Raw genomic sequence first — 17,155 nt, 5'->3', positions numbered from 1 at the left:
CCTTCTTTCTGATTATTGAAAGTGGAAATTTTCTGTTTTCTGATAGGGCACAGAGTCTTATTACTATTAGAGAGATATAGGAGAGAGAGGAGTTAAAAAACCAAGGGTTTTGTGCAAAGTACTGGCAAGGCTTCCCCACAGAGAAAAAGCTCATTTCACTAGGTTGCATTTTAAGATCTAAAATGTTCCATGAAAATGCTGAATCCCGGGTTTATATACTCAAAAGTGAGAAAAAGAAGGTTAACGATCATCACCTGTCCCCACAGTATGTTTCTCTTCAGGAAAAAGATGTGTCTCACAAAGAATCTCTTTAGATATATATGGTTGTGTGCATCTTTTTAAAGAGAAATAACCAGCCAAAAAAAGAGAAATTTTATTTGAATGTATGCCATTCCCTACAGTGACGTGAATATCTATCATTGGCGGACAAAAAGATCCTTATCAAATAAAAATGTTTAGATCACAAATTTGAATTCTTCCTATTTGAAAGAAAAAAATCACAAAATAGCAACTCTTTGAATTATATTTCTAATGACTGACTTTTACCAGTGAGCTTACATCTCCAGATCACAACATTGCATACAAAGATGAAACAGGAGGGATATTAGCAACACAATGCAAAATATAAATAAATAAAATGCCACAGAAGAGCCTGAAATTTTTGGTGGCAATACTCTGACAGACTGTCAGAAACGAGTTAGTTTTGAGGTCTTCACATAACACCGTGATATAGTCTTATCCAGAAATCTTCAATTAACTTAGATATCCTTTCAGTCCTATGTGACAGCTGGATCCTCTGTGAAAGAAAATAGTTGGAACAGAGGAAACATTTTCAACAGTGGAGGGTGAAAGGAGACTGCCAATGTGTCTCCCAACATCCCTTTCTCCTAAGCTTTGTAAGAATGGCAGGCAATCTATCGGATTTTACCTGGCACTTGCCCAGAGCTTTCCTTGCTCTTCAGAAATTAAAAAAAGAAGAAACAAAGAAACAAACACAGAGAACGAGGGGCAGATGTGAATGCAAATAGAAGACAAGCTGCAGATATGAATGTAAGTAGTTTGGAATTGCACTCCTACTCACCTTTTTTATTTACCGGATTCTCACTCTGTCACTTAAGCTGGAGTCCAGTTGCAAGATCTTGGGTAACTGCAAGCTCCGTCTCTGGGATTTATGCCATTCTCTTGCCTTAGCCTACCAAGTAGCTGTCACTACAGGTGCCCACCACCACATGCAGCTAATTTTTTGTATTTTTAATAGACTTCATGGGAGCTTCACCATGTTAGCCAGGATCATCTCGATCTCGATCTCCTTGTGATCTGCCTGCATTGGCCACCCACAGTGCTGTGATAACACTCATGAGCCACCATGCCCAGCTACTAGTGACCTTTTTAATTAAAGCCTTTCCCAGTCCATGAACCAAAAACAAACCTTGCTGTGCCCCCGTGAACCAAAATCTATCAGGTGACACACAGATTTTTTTAATCTCAAGAAAATTAAAAATTATGAATGCAAAAGGGGAGATGATAGCAAATGTGTAATATGTTAACTTCTGGTGGAGTAGAGTCAGTCGCCCACTCTGAGAAAGAATCTGATATTTTTATGGACTCAGAAGAAAGAAAATGTACTAACTACTTTTGAAGAAAGTACTACTTATCTTTCCTGGGTCCTTGTGCCTGGAACTATTAATAGCTGATGCAATGACTCAGCTTGGCTCAGGGACTTGGCCCTGAGCCACACAAGAGCTAAAGTGAAAGCATGGCCCAGGACCTTGGCATGAGACCAGAGGCTAAAATAATAATTTACAGAAATTTGGCTCAGAGCCTGAAGCATGTTTGGTAATATAAGGTGCCCTTTGTAACACACTGGAGTCCAATATGTACATGTTCTGAAAAAGAGACTATTTCCTGGAAGCAATCTGGTTACACAAAAGACACAACATTTTAATGCGTGGTCTTGTTTTTTTATCTGAGTAGCTGTGGGCATGTCTTAAGCACACACACAGAAAAGTTGGGCTTTAAAAAAAAAATTATTTGGTTGGGCCATGGGATTGTACAGGATTCTTAAAATTCTCTCTGCAGCCTGATAGTCCAGGCTGTTTCTCTGCCTGTGGAAATTTTCCCAATAATCCACCACAACTATATTGCTTTTCTTTGTCAATATTATTGAAGACCTAGAAAGTTTCTGAGGGTTGAAGGCACATTCTTTGAAGTTTCCTACGTGCAAGGCTTTTTGCCCCGTGAAACAACCAACATCTTTGTAAATATTGTAAAATTGTTCATGCCTTCTTAGCAGTCATATCAGAAAAGCCCACAAGAAACAACTCACAAACATCAGAGAAACATTCTCCCTGGAAACAATCAAAACAAAATTTTCTTACTCCAGGTTTTCTCATCTTCTTGATGTAGAGAATCTTTTAGTCGCATCATCATCAGCTTTTCCAGTTTTTACATCCAACCCTCCATGTTCCTTACTACCCCTATAGGAAATGCTCAATGAATGAGGTGCCAGTAAAGTGCAAGTTTCTTTTTCATTACAGTGCCTTAAATAAATAAAGACTTGGGGAAGTTTTATGATACATCAATACATATATAGAGACTCCCTAATATCTAGCCCTTTTTTGGGGGGTCTTAAATAGGAAGACGTTATGTTATTGCTAAGCCAAAATCTTACTGTTTCTGACAAATAGCCCTACAGTCAACAGAAAGATGCTGGGCCAAAACACATTTCTTCTATAGCATGTCAAAGAGAGAAAAGCAGTCAAAGAGAGAAAGAGTGAAGAAAAGACAAGATCCTAATCTCCAGTAGAAAGAGAGACACAGCCCTTTGAAAAACCTAATTTAAGCCATAGTGATTCCATAGATAAGAAAAAGAAAAAAAGAAAAGTAGAAGAAAAAAGAAAGCAGGACATTTGCCCTTTAGATATCCTAGATCTAAACCTTTCCCAAACCAGGGCTGAGATGACGTCTTTGGGTCTTTGCATTTTCTGGCATTTATTCTTTTTTGGATGACACTGCATTCTTCAGTGCCTGCAGAAGAGAAAGCTTGTGGTATGCCTGATTCACCTAAAGATCTGCAGGGAATTGTCACCTGTACGAGCACCTGACCTGCTTACCTCATCACAGATAACATGCAAAACTGTGTGCAGTGGCTGGACTCAACCAACACTCACTCATGCATCTGCCTCCATTCTGTGCCTGGCACATCCATAGCAAACTGAAACCTAAGCCCATAGTTTGAGTTGAGTGCAGGCTGTAAGATGGGTGTGTAAAATTAGACAAGCAGGCTCAAGGGAAACTTGCACAAAGGTGACATCATCCACAGAGACTGTTGGCTGGTGAAGCGACACCCTAGAGATCTTGTGACAAAGATGACATTCATCACCAGTGGCCGGTGGATTATTCAATTATGCCTATGTAATGGAGCCTCGATAAAAATCAGCAAGACAGTATTCATAGAGCTTTTGGGTAACTGAACACATACAGTGTTCTAGAAATTTGTGTGCTCATAAAAAGAGACACTGATACTTTTAAAGGCCATACAGAGTGTAGGTGTCTTTGTTTTGAAAGAAGTTTCTGCCTTTAATAATGTGTCCAGAATTTTAACTTATTAACAAGAGCACACTCTAAGGTAACCTAAATCTTCACATTACAAACATTAGAACCTGGATATTTCCACAAAAATGATTCCATAATTCACTAATAAGGTGCAACAAGTTTTACTTTAGAGAGATAAAGTTTTCTTTTGTTAACTGGGTAAGAACTAGGCATTTATAAAGGAAAATAAAATCAAGTGTTATCTCACCACAAATTCTAGTCATATGTTCAGTTTAGGAGAATGATCATCAGTGAATTTTGTGCCAGAAATATTTATTCTAAAAGAAAAGTCTTTTAATTTATAATTGTGTGTCTCTGAAGTGCTTGTGCCACTGTAAAGTCAAGGGCACCATCTCATACAGTTCTGTGTCCTTCTGGGAGGGAAGCTAAGGCTGCCTTATAACCCAGTAGAGGTATTGTAGCATACAAAAATAAGAAAAATCAACATTATTACAGGATTCTCTGTCATAAACATCCAATAAAACACAACTCTGGTCTTATATATAGTAGTAGCCATAGATACACATTAGGGCTTCCAAGAAGAATCTAGTACCCAACAGTCTGCTTTTATATTTGAGTTTATGTGAGCATAAAATAACCACATTTGGGCAAACAAGCTGTTTTATTATTTCTTTTAAAACTACAGTGCTTAAAAATGATGTAATAATTTCAATACCTGGCTTGGACATTTCCGGTTTTGTTTCCAAGCCTTAGCTATGGGTGAAACTGTTTTGGGCTGTGAAGATGGATTAGGGCATCTTGCAACTCATGATGCATTTGGTTCAGCTTAGTTCTCGCGTCCTAAGCAGACAGACTGACAATTAAAACTCATCAGTTTTATTTTCAACATACTTTAACATGGATTCTATCCCTTGGGCTGAGCTCCAGATCTTCCTCAGTACCTCACACTCTCTCTCATTGGCCTGTTCCAACTCCAACTTAATATTACAGCGAACAAGGGCCTTAGATTCTTCCAGTACAATTTGATTATATGAGGCAAGCTCCTTAATTTGAATCACAACCTCTTGGGTGAAAGTTCCACTCAAAAATACCTGAGAGACCAGGCCTTTGGCACATGACTCCCGTGCTGTCAGCTTTCGCCCAGCAAATAACATTTCATTGGCAGATGCTTTACCCATCATTTTTTGAAATGTAATAGTTGAACAGCCATCTGGACTCTGTCCAAAGGTCATATAAGGGGTTTGGAACCAAGCCTTTTCATTAGCCCACACGAGATCACAAAGAGGCAGGATGGATGCACCTAGTCCAATGGCAGGGCCATTGACTGATACAACAATAGGCTTTTTAAATTGAATAAAAGTATTCACAAATTACTTGATGGTGTCCACCATTTCAAGGCTTGCTCTGTTTCTGTCATTCCTTAAGTGTGTCACAAAGTACCCAAAATCAAGACTGCAACAAAAGACACTTCCAGCTGTACTGAACAGCACGAGCTTGCTGTCATCCACAGCAGCACTATTCAGAGCTTTAAGCATTTCTTTAATTGCTTCTGTATTCAGTGCATTTTTTTTCTGTCGATCTAGTTGATAGCACTATCTGGGTGAATCCATCCTCTTTCTTCACTACAATGTCTCTGTATGTGCTGGCACTTTCTGTTAACCTTACGGTAAAGTACGTCTTCTTGATAAAAGGCTGGTCTCTGCTGTCATCAGTAATATTTCTTTGCGCACCTTTCACCTTTGAAACTGAGGTATGCACCTCTGTTGTTCCATTGGCTGCTAATGAGTCTATTAATACCACTATACCTTTTTGGATGACTGAAACTGTGGCCATGGAAGCAGTAACTGAGCCAGACATCTGTGACATTGGTGGGTGTATCTGAGTCTTGTTCTCTGTTCCAGTTTGTTCTGCACCAGGACGTGATAAATTGTCCTGGAGGAATTTCCCTTCTGTCACCTTGAAGACCACCGTGTCCTACTGATCTGCTGCAACAGGGTCCAGTTTCCCATGTTTCTGAAAGCCACTCACAGTTTTCTTGTTGTTAAAGGGGCTGTCAGGTGCAAGGATCTTGATAGTTGAATTTATTATCTCCATATTCTGTGTGTTGGAGAGAATTGAAGCTGCCTTCCTCCTAACGATCTTGCTGGCAGCAAATAACTTGCTATTTTTGGATCTGTGGTGTCTATCAGTCACTAGCGTTTTAGGAGAGTTCTTAGAATAGCTCGCTTTTGTAGATCTGGAAGTTCTTCTTCTGGCATTGTTTGAAAAAATTCTACTGGTTCTAGTCCATGTCAGTTTCTTCCGTTTTTCAGTCTGTCGTCTATTAAAATCATGTATACATTTTTCACAGTCCGTGAGGTGCTGCTCTGGTTCCCAAGTGTCATCCTGTTTGTCGTAAGCTTTCCACTGAATCAAACACTCTGTATTCCCATTTTTATCTTGTCTTTTGTCAACAATACTTTCAACCTCAAACTCCTGGGAAGCCATGAGGAAAGAGACAGGATTGGAGCAGTTGCTGTGCCAACATTGTTTCAGTTGTGTCTCTACATAGCCACTCCTTTCTGCCTCCAGTTCTTCACCAGCTTCTGCGTATGGATGAACCTCTTCTATTTCATCACCACTGGTGTATTGAAAATTGTGTGAAATAGCAGCTATGCTATGGTGCATGAGAGCTTGCTCAGTAGCCTCAGGTGAGAGTAGCTAAATCCACAGCCACAACCTTCTGGTGTAGAACAGAAAGCTTTCTTCCTTCCTGTTACTCCTTTGTGTTTGTTTGTTTAATTGTGGTTGCTATGACGATTGTATGGAACATTCTAATGTTCTAACATTTTTAATGTTACACTAGCGTTCCTTCAGTAACATACAAAACCTTTACTCCTGTATAATTTACCTCCACTATTTCACTTACTGAGTCCTCAAAATTATACCTTTATTCATTTTATGTCAAAAACACAAATTAGAAGTGCTTTTTTAAATTAAATATATTTGTGTTTTAAGGTACGTGGAGAACAACTTGTGGAGGTGCATGTTGTTAATTTTTTTTTTTTCTTTTTGATATGGAGTCTCACCCTGTCACCCAGGCTGGAGCTCAGTGGTGCTATCTTGGCTCATTGAAAGCTCCATCTCCCGGATTCATGCCATTCTCCTGTGTCAGCCTCCCAAGTAGCTGAGACTACAGGCGCCTGCCACCTTGCCTGTCGAATTTTTTGTACTTTTAGGAGAGACTGGGTTTCACCGTGTTAGCCAGGATTGTCTCGATCTCCTGACCTCGTGATCCACACACCTCAACCTCCCAAAGTGCTGGGATTACAGGCGTGAGCCACCGTGCCCGGCCAAATGTTGCATCTTATATATTTGTACATATATTTATCTTTACCTTAACCTTTGTTTGTTCATACTGCTTTTGAGTGTCTGTCCATTCTACCCTGAAGTACTCCATGAGACATTTCTTAAAGGGTAGTCTACTTGAAAAGGGTGCCAGCTTTTATGTGGGAATGTCATAATGTGTCCCTCACGTTTGATGGACAATTTGGTGGATCATAAGGTTTAGGTTTGACAGTTTTTTCTGACATCACTTGGAACATATTAGTCTACTGCTTTCTATCGTCTTAGTTTTCAGATAAGTAATCTACTGCTTTTCAGTGGTTGTTAAGATAAGCAATCCACTGTCTATTTTTAGGGTCCCTTTTACATGACTAGCTACTTCCCCTACTTCCTTTGAAAATCCTCAAGATTCTCTTTGTGTTTGTTTTAGACAGTTTAATTATCAGGTAACTTTGCGTTTGTTTCTTTGAGTTTTTGTTACTTGGAGTCTGTTGAGCTTCTTGGGTGCTTACTTATTGTCTTAAATTGTTGCATTCTTTATGACTATTTTGCTAAATAGTCTCCATGATCTTTTGTCTCTTCCTCCGATCTTTCAAAATGCATATGTGTGGCTGCTTGATGGTGTCCCTCAGGTTTCTAGGCTGTATCAATTTACCTTGCCCCTTTTCAGACTCTGTTCATGACCACTATATGGGTGAATGCCCCCAAGGGTATGTATCACAGTGTGGGGACAGTTTGTCAGTTGGTCTCGCAAGGCTGATGCATCCCATAGCTCAATTCCCAGACTTCAATCATTGTGGTCTCATTAGTGCACTACAATCTAGAAATCTCTAAATGTGAGGTATCACACAGAGTTCTTTGTCTCATGGCCAAGAAAATTAAGGAGGGTGGATGCAAAAAGGTTGAATCAAAACTTTTACAAGTGAAAGTAAAAAACTCTTCACAATGGGGGTGGAATGTGAGTGGTTTACCTATTATGAGACTGTGCTTTACAGTTTCTAAAGGCAGAGAAGTAAAGGAATGTGCTTAGTGTTTTTGGAGTAAGCATTATTCGGCTTGGCCCTGAAACTTGGTCTTGGATTCACCTGGAGCTGAAGTGATGATTTGTAGAAGCTACAAGTCTCAGCCTTGGAACTTTGCCCTGGACCAAGAAAGGAGCTGAAGTGACAGCTTGGCCCGAGACCTTGGGCTGGGACCAATCAAAGGATGAAGCAATGTCTCATGGTCACAATAATTAAGGAGGCTGGACGATGCAAAGTTCAAGTAGGAGCTAAAGTAACACAACAGCCATCTGGACTCTGTCCAGATGTCATATAAGGGATTTGAAACCAAGCCTTTTCATTAGCTCAGAAGAAATCACAAAGAGGCAGTGTGGATGCACCTATTCCAAAGGATGGGCTGCTGACTGATATAAAAATAGGCTTTTAAAATTGATTGAAATTATTCACAGTGTTCTTGATGGTGTTCACCACTTCAAGGCTTGTTCTGTTTCTGTCCTTCCTTAAATACTTCAGAAAGTACTCAAAATCGAGACCACAGCAAAGGACACTTCCACCTGCACTGAACAGCACAAGCTTGCTCCCACCCACAGCAGCCCTATTCTGAGCATTAACCATTTCTTTAATTACTTCTATATTCAGTGCATTTTTGTATGTTGATCTAGTTTATAGCAACATCTGGGTGAATCCATCCTCTTTCTTCACTACAATATATCTGTATGTGCTGGCATTTTCTGTTAGCCCTCTGGTGAAGTACATCTTCTTGATAAAAGGCTGGTCTCTGCCATTGTCAGTAACATTTCTTTGTCCACCTTTCACTCTTGCAACTAATATAAGCATGTCTGTTTCTCCATTGGCTGCTAATAGCCCCATTAATAACACTGTAGCTTTTTTGGTAGCTGAGTCTGCAGCCATGGAAGCAGTAACTGAGCCAGACTTCTGAGAAAACAGTGGGTGAATCTGGGTCTTGTTCTCTATTCCACACTGTCCTGCCCTGGGATCTGATAAAGCCCTGATGAGATTCCCTTCCTCCTCCTTGAAGACCACTGTATCCTGCTGATCTGCTGCAATAGGGTCCAGATTCTTGAGTTCCTGAATGCCACTCACTGTGTTCTTTTGTGACTAGGGCTGTGAGGGGCAAGTGTCTTTCTTGATAGTTGAATATAGTAGCTCCATATTCTTTGCGTCAGACAGACGTGACCCTGGATTACTGCTAACATTCTGGCTGGCAGCACATAACTGGCTGCTTTTGAATTTGTGGTGTTGGCCAGACGCTAGAGTTTTAGGAGCATTCTTAGAAAAGTTGGGCTTGGTAGATATAGAAGTTCATCTTCTGGTATTGTTTGAAAAAGTTCTAGTTGTTCTGGTCCATGCCACTTTTTTATTTTTTCTGTTTTTTAGTCTGTCATCTGTTAAAGTCATATATACATTTTTCCCCAGTGCTGCTCTGGTTCCCAAGTGTCATACTGTTTCTTCCTAACCTTTCCAACACCAAATTTTATTTATTTTTCTTTTTTTAGACAAAGTCTTGAGCTATCACTCAGGCAGGGGTACAGTGGCACAGTTGCACAATCTTGGCTCACTGCAACCTCCGCGTCCTGGGTTCATGTGATTCTCCCGCCTCAGCCTCCAGAGTAGATGAGATTACAGGGGCCTGCCACCACACCTGGCTAACTTTATGATTTTTAGTAGGAACAGGTTTTCATTGTATTAGCCAGGATGGTCTCAATCTCCTGAACTCGTGATCTGCCCGCCCCAGCCTTGCAAAGTGCTGGGATTACAGGGTCACACCTGTAATCCACTTCTTTCTGCCTCCAGTTCTTCACCAGGTTCTGCATATGGATGAGCCTATTCTATTTCATCGCCACTGGTGTAGTGAAAATTGTTTGAAATAGCAGCTATACCATGTGCTTTAGGCTCACCACACTTACACCCTGGTGGGACAGCTTGGGCTTTGTCTCATGGTACATGGTAGCTGGCTTGGTAGCCTCAAGTGAGAGTAACTAAATCCACATCTCCTACTTTCTGGTGTGGTACAGAAAGCTTTACACCTGCCTGTTATTCTTTTTCTTTTTTAATTGTCATTGATACTGTGATTACATTGAATACTCTAAAGTTATTCCACTTTTAAGATTATACTAGCTTACTTTCAATAACACACAAATCCCTTAACGCTGTAGAGCTTCACCCCCATGATTTTCTTATTGAGTTCTCAAAATCATACCTTTATGCATTGTATGTCAAAAACACAAGTTAGTTATAGTATTTTTATTAAGTATATTTTTGTTTTAAATTACATGGGAAAAAAATTGTGGAGGTGTGCGCTCTTATTTTTTATGTTTTATCATATCTTCTACATTTATCTTTACCGTAATATATATTCATTCATACCGCTCTTTATTGTCTGTTCATTTTACTCTGAAGTATCCTATAAGGCATTTTTTAAAAAGATAGTCTACTGGTGAAATGTCCCAGCTTTTATCTGGAAATGTCATGATTTCTCCCTCACTTATAAGGGACAATGTTTTGAACATCAGATTTCTGTTCAAAAGTTTCTTCTTACATCATTTGGAATATGTTAATCTATTGCTTTCTGTCCGCTGAGTTTTCAGGTAAGATTGCTGATTAATTTTGAGGGTTCTTGGAACGTTACTAGCCACTTCTTTTGTTGCTTCCAAGAGTTTCTCTATCTTTCTTTCAAAGGGTTTAATTATCATATAATTTGAGTTTGTTTCTTGGAGTTTCTCTTACTTGGAGTTTGTTGCGTTTGACATTCTTTACCATTATTGTTTCTAAATAGTCTTCCTGATTCTTTTTGTCACCCTTTGAAATTCCAGTATGCATAATATGGCTGCTTGATAGTGTTCCACAGCATTTTAGGCTTTGTTCTCATTACTTTACTTTTTTTTCTATCATTTCCTAACTTAATAATATTAACACCCTTTCTTTGGTTTGCTGATAGTGTGTTCTTCCCCCAGCTCAAGTCTGCTTTTAAATATCTGTAGTGATTTTTTTTTTTTACTTTTATCTCTAGACTCTTTTAGGTTTTAAAATAATTTTACTTTTTTAATTAAATTTGTTCACAACTTTTTGTGCTTCTTTTGTTTCTTCTATTAGCTGACTCTGAAACTTAATTCTGAATATTATGTTTTAGTAAGACCACCATTTGGGCTGTCTAAAAAAACTTTCAGATCATAATTTCTTTTTAATTGTTAAAATGAGCCATATTTCTCGATTTCACTGTACAGTTTATCTCTAGAATTCTTTAGGTTTTAAAATAATTTTACTCTTTAGATTAATAATTTTTGTTCATAATTGTTTGTGCTTCTTTGTTTATTCTATTAGCTTATTAAGTATCTAAATTTTAAATATTACATTTTGGTAAGGCTGCCATTTGGGCTGTCAAAAAAGCTTATTTTTTCGTAGTTTTTTTTGTAGTTGTTCTTAAAATGAGACATACTTCCCTATTTCACTCTGTAGTTTGTGATTTTGCCGGGGGTGAAAAAGAGCATTGAAATTTTAAAGTGCTGTAACTTTGAAAATAAGATTTTCTACTTCTATGGTTTGGTAGCGTTTTGTTTATTCATTACATAGGCTCTTTCCCTCCTGTAAATCAGCTGTAGTGAGCTTATTCTGGGGTCTTTTTTGAGGCACATTGTTTTGGGGCATGTATCGTTAAAACCACATTTCATTTTATATATATATATATTTGTGTGTGTATATATAATTAATATATATGATTTATATATACTATATCAGATATATTATATATCATATATAGTATATCAGATATAGTATATATAATATATTATATATTACATATGATATGTATATATGATATATAATATACAATATATGATATATATCATATATACTATACATAATACATATATTATATATAGTATATATAATATATGTATTATATATCATATGATATATATGATATATAGTATATATTAATTATATAATATAATATAATTATATATGATATTATATATAATATTATGTTACATAATATATAATACTATATATAAGTCTATATTATATATAATGTATAATTTAATATGTTATATATTATATATAATATGTAATATATTATATTATATAATATATATTATTTTATATATGATTAATTATATATGATTAATTTTGAAAGTTTTAGTCTACAAATGTCTTCAGAGAAAAAGAAGAACAATCAGGAAAAAAATATTTTTGCTTTTTAAATCTACTGAAAGTTGGTTGCACAGAGGGACAAAGAGCCTGCATAATGTTTAGGGAATAAAACAATGACTATTCACCTCTGTCGGGACCTCCATAAGCAGAAGCAGCAATCGGCAAGTGAGTCCTCCTGAGATTTGGAGGACAGAGTCCCTTCTGTTTACCATGGCTCTTGTAAGCTGCTCCAGAAATATTTGGAAGGCCGCATCCCACAGAGGTGGTTAATAAAGAATAAGTAGCTGCTGCTGATCTGGGCTAGAAAATTGATGAAATTTAATTTTTATTTACTTTGCAAATCTTTTTTTGGAAGCTGGAAAACTTCATGTAGACTCGGAATTCTATAGTAATTGCATCATACTAATCCTTCCACTGCACCTATTGTATACTTGAACAGACAGATATACGGTGATCCGTTGTACATTGCATAACTTTCCCAGAATTTACTATCATTTTACTTTGGCCTATTTGTCTTTACACCTAAAGCATGCCTCCCATAGAAGTCACAAATGTGACTCCTTCGTTTAAATGTACACTTGCAACAATGTGTGACTTTTTAAGCAAGAGCTCACATTTACAGTTCTTACAAGTAAAATGTTACATACTCTGACGTTGACTTACATGTTTTTCATACACTCTTTCTTCTGCTTGATCCCGAATTTATTTTTTGCTCGTTTAAAAAATTTGGCTAATATTTTAAAACCTTCTGTTGTATTTTTTATATTACAATTAGGTGTATTTGGGATTTCAATTATTATTGAAATCTTAAAATAGCCTACTATGAACAATACTAACTTGTGCGAATAATTTAGTGTTTAATGTCGACAATGTAAAAATACGCTGCTCTTGTAGTTGTCCATCCTTCTCAATTTATATTATTGTTTGTGATTATATCTGTCCACACAGACTGTTCATTAACAGTTAAGTTTGCCAGGGTTGAAATAGTAATAGCATTTTTCTTGTAGAGAAGCTTTAGTCACAATTTCCTTTAGCTCTTCTTTACCCAGACATGTTTGCTTGAATTTCATTTTACCAGTTATATATATCAGGTTTGATAGCATTTTTCTGTTAAACTTCGATATCCCACCACCTTCTGACTTCATGGTTTCAGCTGAACAATCATTTGTTACTTTAATCAAGACCTTCTTGTACTTAGCAAATTGCTATTCCTTATCTGCTTTTACAATTTTCTTTGTATTGGCTCTTGATTGCCTATAATGTTTTCTGATGTGGCTATCATTGACTATATTGTGGTTAAAGATTTTTGTCCTCTTTCATCTTTAGATTGAGATTTTTAAGTTCAGGAAATGTTCAGCCATTTTTGCCTTACAAATTTTTGGCTTCTGTTATTCTTCATTTATCAGATGTCCATATTGCATGTACCAGTACACCTCATGGTGTTCTATTTACTCTTGATTTTTTTTTTTTTTACTTTCTTTTTAAATTTTAATCCTCAGACTGTGTTTTCAGTTTTTATTCCTTCAGATTGAACGAATATTTACCTGCTCAAATGTGCTGTTAAACCCCTTTATTATAGACTTTATTTCGGTAGTTATCCCATTTTTTTAAGGGTTCTTTTGTAATTTGTCTCACTGACGCTCTCATGTGATTCTTTGATCATTTGTCTATCATTTCTCTTTAGACCTACTTAAGACTGCTGTTTTTAGTTCTTTGTCTATAAAATTTGGGACACACTTAATTCCTGCATTTAGTTTACATTGTTTATAACTTTCTGTTTGTTTTTGTGTTTCTGCTTTTCAGAAAACTATATTTGAAATGTCATAATGTGCTAACACTGAAAGTTACCTCTGCATTTGAAATGTCATAATGTGCTAACTCTGAATGTTTTTTGTTATTTCTGAAATGCAATGGGTTAGTTATTAAAAGCTTAGCTTGCATTCCATTGGCACTTTGAATAAGAGCAATATGAAAACTATCACTTTTAAATACAGGGTATGTATTAACATTCTCCTTTAACTCTCAGGGGGATTGTTTATCTCTCTCTCCTAACATTCACTTTCTTCTCACTCTGAAGCTACAGAGAAACTTGAGGGTTAAAGTATATTGTTTTACATTTCTTTTAGAATGTTACTGTTGTAAAAATATGCATGATTTTTCTAAGTGCTTCAGTATGTTAAACTGCTTTTGAATACTCAGATTTTTACAAATACTAATCTAACTTTTGTTCCTGTTTATGCTTAACCTAGTGTAAAAAAACCGTATTTTTGTACACAGCAACTTAAATATTTGTGACAAATTCCTGGAATTTCCAATCAGTAGTGACTTCTGAGTTAGGCAAAGGAGAAATAAATGTTTATTTTATCAAATTTTCGTATGTCCTCTAGAAAGACTGGGGAAAAAAAATACAATTTAGCACATAAGGGCTTCTTTCCTTTTTCCAGGAGCAGGAATCAAGTCCTCATTTTGACAGTGTGGACTTCAGTTCTGAAGGTTTCATTTGTGCCTAGGAGGTGATATAACAATCCTTAAAGAAAAAAAAATTTACGATTTTATAATTGTCTTTCTGGATTAAATGTTTACTTGGTTGATATAAACTATTGATTTTCAGGGTCCAGAGTGTCTTTGATGGTTTGAAACTTTTTTTTTTTCTTGGAATGTTTTGAAACTGCCATCCCTGCAGTTTTGCTTTTATTTTTGTCTATGAATCACTGAGTGTTTTCTAATTTCAGAGTTTATGGTTATTTATGAGGTTTATGTTTTGTCTCTTGTTTAAAATACTTAAAGTGAATGTTACACTTCTAATTTTGAATCCCAGAGGTTAGGTTTTTGTTTTAGTGGTTATGTTAGAAAGTTTTTTTTTTAAGTCAAATTATCAATTTTGTAGAAAATGTATGAATTAAGATTCTCTGTTATAAAGCACACTTTGATTTTTGTAAAACAAATATACAGTAAGTGGCTTACAAAGTGACTTTCAAATAAATATCTAAAGACAATAATAAGAAAATAATGTAAGCATGCAGCAAGATCAATAAGTACAATGATTCCTGGTGGAAGCTGGTATGAATTGTTTTTAAAAATCCAGCTACCTGTGGCTGCAGCAGACTGTAGAAGGGGAAAAATTATAGAGGATAAGCTCATAGATGTAACAGACAGTCCACGTGATTGTCTGGGGTTTTTATAGGTCTGCAGATTTTACTTTAGATTTCACTCTAACCCTGGTTCATGACTGAAAGTGGTATTGGTAAGGTTCTTACTAGCATCTATTGCTGAGAGGTTAGAAATGCTGCTAAATATACTAAAATCTTGAGTGTCAGACACCTTTGAGAAGTTAACAGTGTTGAAACATCTGTTGATAAAATTATTTTTAGTGGCTCACAATTGTAACTCTTTGATATTATATTTTGAAGATTTCTTAACTCCAACTTTGGCTTCCATAAAGCAGAGGGATTTGAAAAAGTGTATATAATTTCCATTGATTCAACTTAGGGTAAACATTAATAAAGTAAGGTCAGTTCAGTTAATCAATGATTAGAAATTAAACAATATATTTTCTATTTCTCTGTTTTTCCTTCCAATTACTTTTTCAACATTTTTGTAATACATGAATGTCAAAAAATAACACCTTTGTCAGCCTCTGTTTTGGAGGTACCAAGGGAGAAAAGTCAATGAATGGCATTTGGGATAGAGCTGATCCTTAGTACATTTGAAAGGCATCAATAATACATGTGCATACAGGTGCATTGGCACACTATATTATGGATACACATTGTGCTTCAGAAAACACAATGTGTATGCATAATATAGTCATGAATGATCCCAGTCATAATATAGTCAAGAATGATCCTAGGATATTACAATAAGTGAGCCAAATGAAAGCGAATTTTCAAGGATTATAGCTGGGGTTAGAGGATTTTCAATTTCGCTAAAGTTAGTTAGTAGAACCAATGCTCAATTATCACCCACATTTAAAAAATAATTTGATAGAAGTTTGCATAGTGGGCATCTTTGATCAGAATTATTTGTTCTCTGCCTCGTTCGAACATAATAAAATAATGCATTCACAAGCAATGCATATTAGACAGTAAGAGAAAACAAAAATCAACAAATGAGGAAACTGATGTAACAGGAAAAATTTCTAAAAATGTTAAGATAGATCCAAAAGGAGGTGAATTTCTACAATGGAAAATCTTTTTCATTTGAATCAAAAATTTGTTTCAGAACGTGAGCAACTAGCAGCAAACTGGTAATTATCCACATTTACACTGCTTCCTTAGTTCCCACTTAGCACCTGAGCTGTAGGCTCTGTTGTTGATGCTAGGGCCTTCTCCACTTGGCAGAACTCCTACCCATATAGGGCTTGCTTTTCCTACAAGATTAATAAAATGTCATTGAATACCTAAAAGGAAAAGGCAAGATTAACTTTTTTTTGCTTAATATACTAAAGGAGAGCTCTGCTGTTAAGACACATTCTTGGAAAAATGCAGAGAGTGTGAAATTGAGGCATTGGAGACAGTAAGTGGTGTACAGAAGCTGGCACTATTTGTAGAAGCAAAGTTCTTCAGGTAAAGCTTGTAGTGAAAGAGAAATATTTATTGAAACCTGTGACTGACCTGATTTTTCAAAGTGCTTGCAGTATTTTATTATTATTACTGTTACTATTACTATTACTACCTGTAACAGTTTTTTCACTGAGGGAGCTAGGCTTTATAGATTACTTAAATTTAAACATGATGTTCATGGGTACATTTTACAATGATTACAGAACCAGTATTTACTAAAAATTTCTGAAAGTTTAAATTGTCATTTTCTAAGAAGACATAATACACATTTGTTTTTAAAGAAATGAAGTGTATTTACTAATTGGTAGCCATTTGTTAAATAATTCCTCTGATATATGTTCTAGAGGCTTGGAATTAAGTAAGTAGAAAAATAAGTACTTTAAAATTTCTTTTTTTTTTTTTTTTTTTTTTTTACATAGATGTGTATGGACCACTGAAGCACATATACACGTGTATATATGACAGGATTTTTTTGTATGGAATTAGTTTACAATGTCACCATTGAACAAGCTGACTTATTAAAAGAAGCTTTACAGTTTTAGT

General features: G+C 36.1%; 1 pseudogene; it reads right to left on the bottom strand.

Annotated features, from left to right (window-relative positions):
- Positions 1 to 4,291: 4,291 nt before the first annotated feature.
- Positions 4,292 to 6,226, bottom strand: LOC129053493 (testis-specific chromodomain protein Y 1-like; annotated as a pseudogene).
- Between the last annotated feature and the right edge of the window lie 10,929 nt (positions 6,227 to 17,155).

This window comes from Pongo abelii, chromosome Y (genome assembly GCF_028885655.2).
Source record: "Pongo abelii isolate AG06213 chromosome Y, NHGRI_mPonAbe1-v2.0_pri, whole genome shotgun sequence".
Classification (NCBI taxonomy): domain Eukaryota; kingdom Metazoa; phylum Chordata; class Mammalia; order Primates; family Hominidae; genus Pongo; species Pongo abelii.
This window is presented reverse-complemented; position numbering and strand designations above follow the sequence as displayed.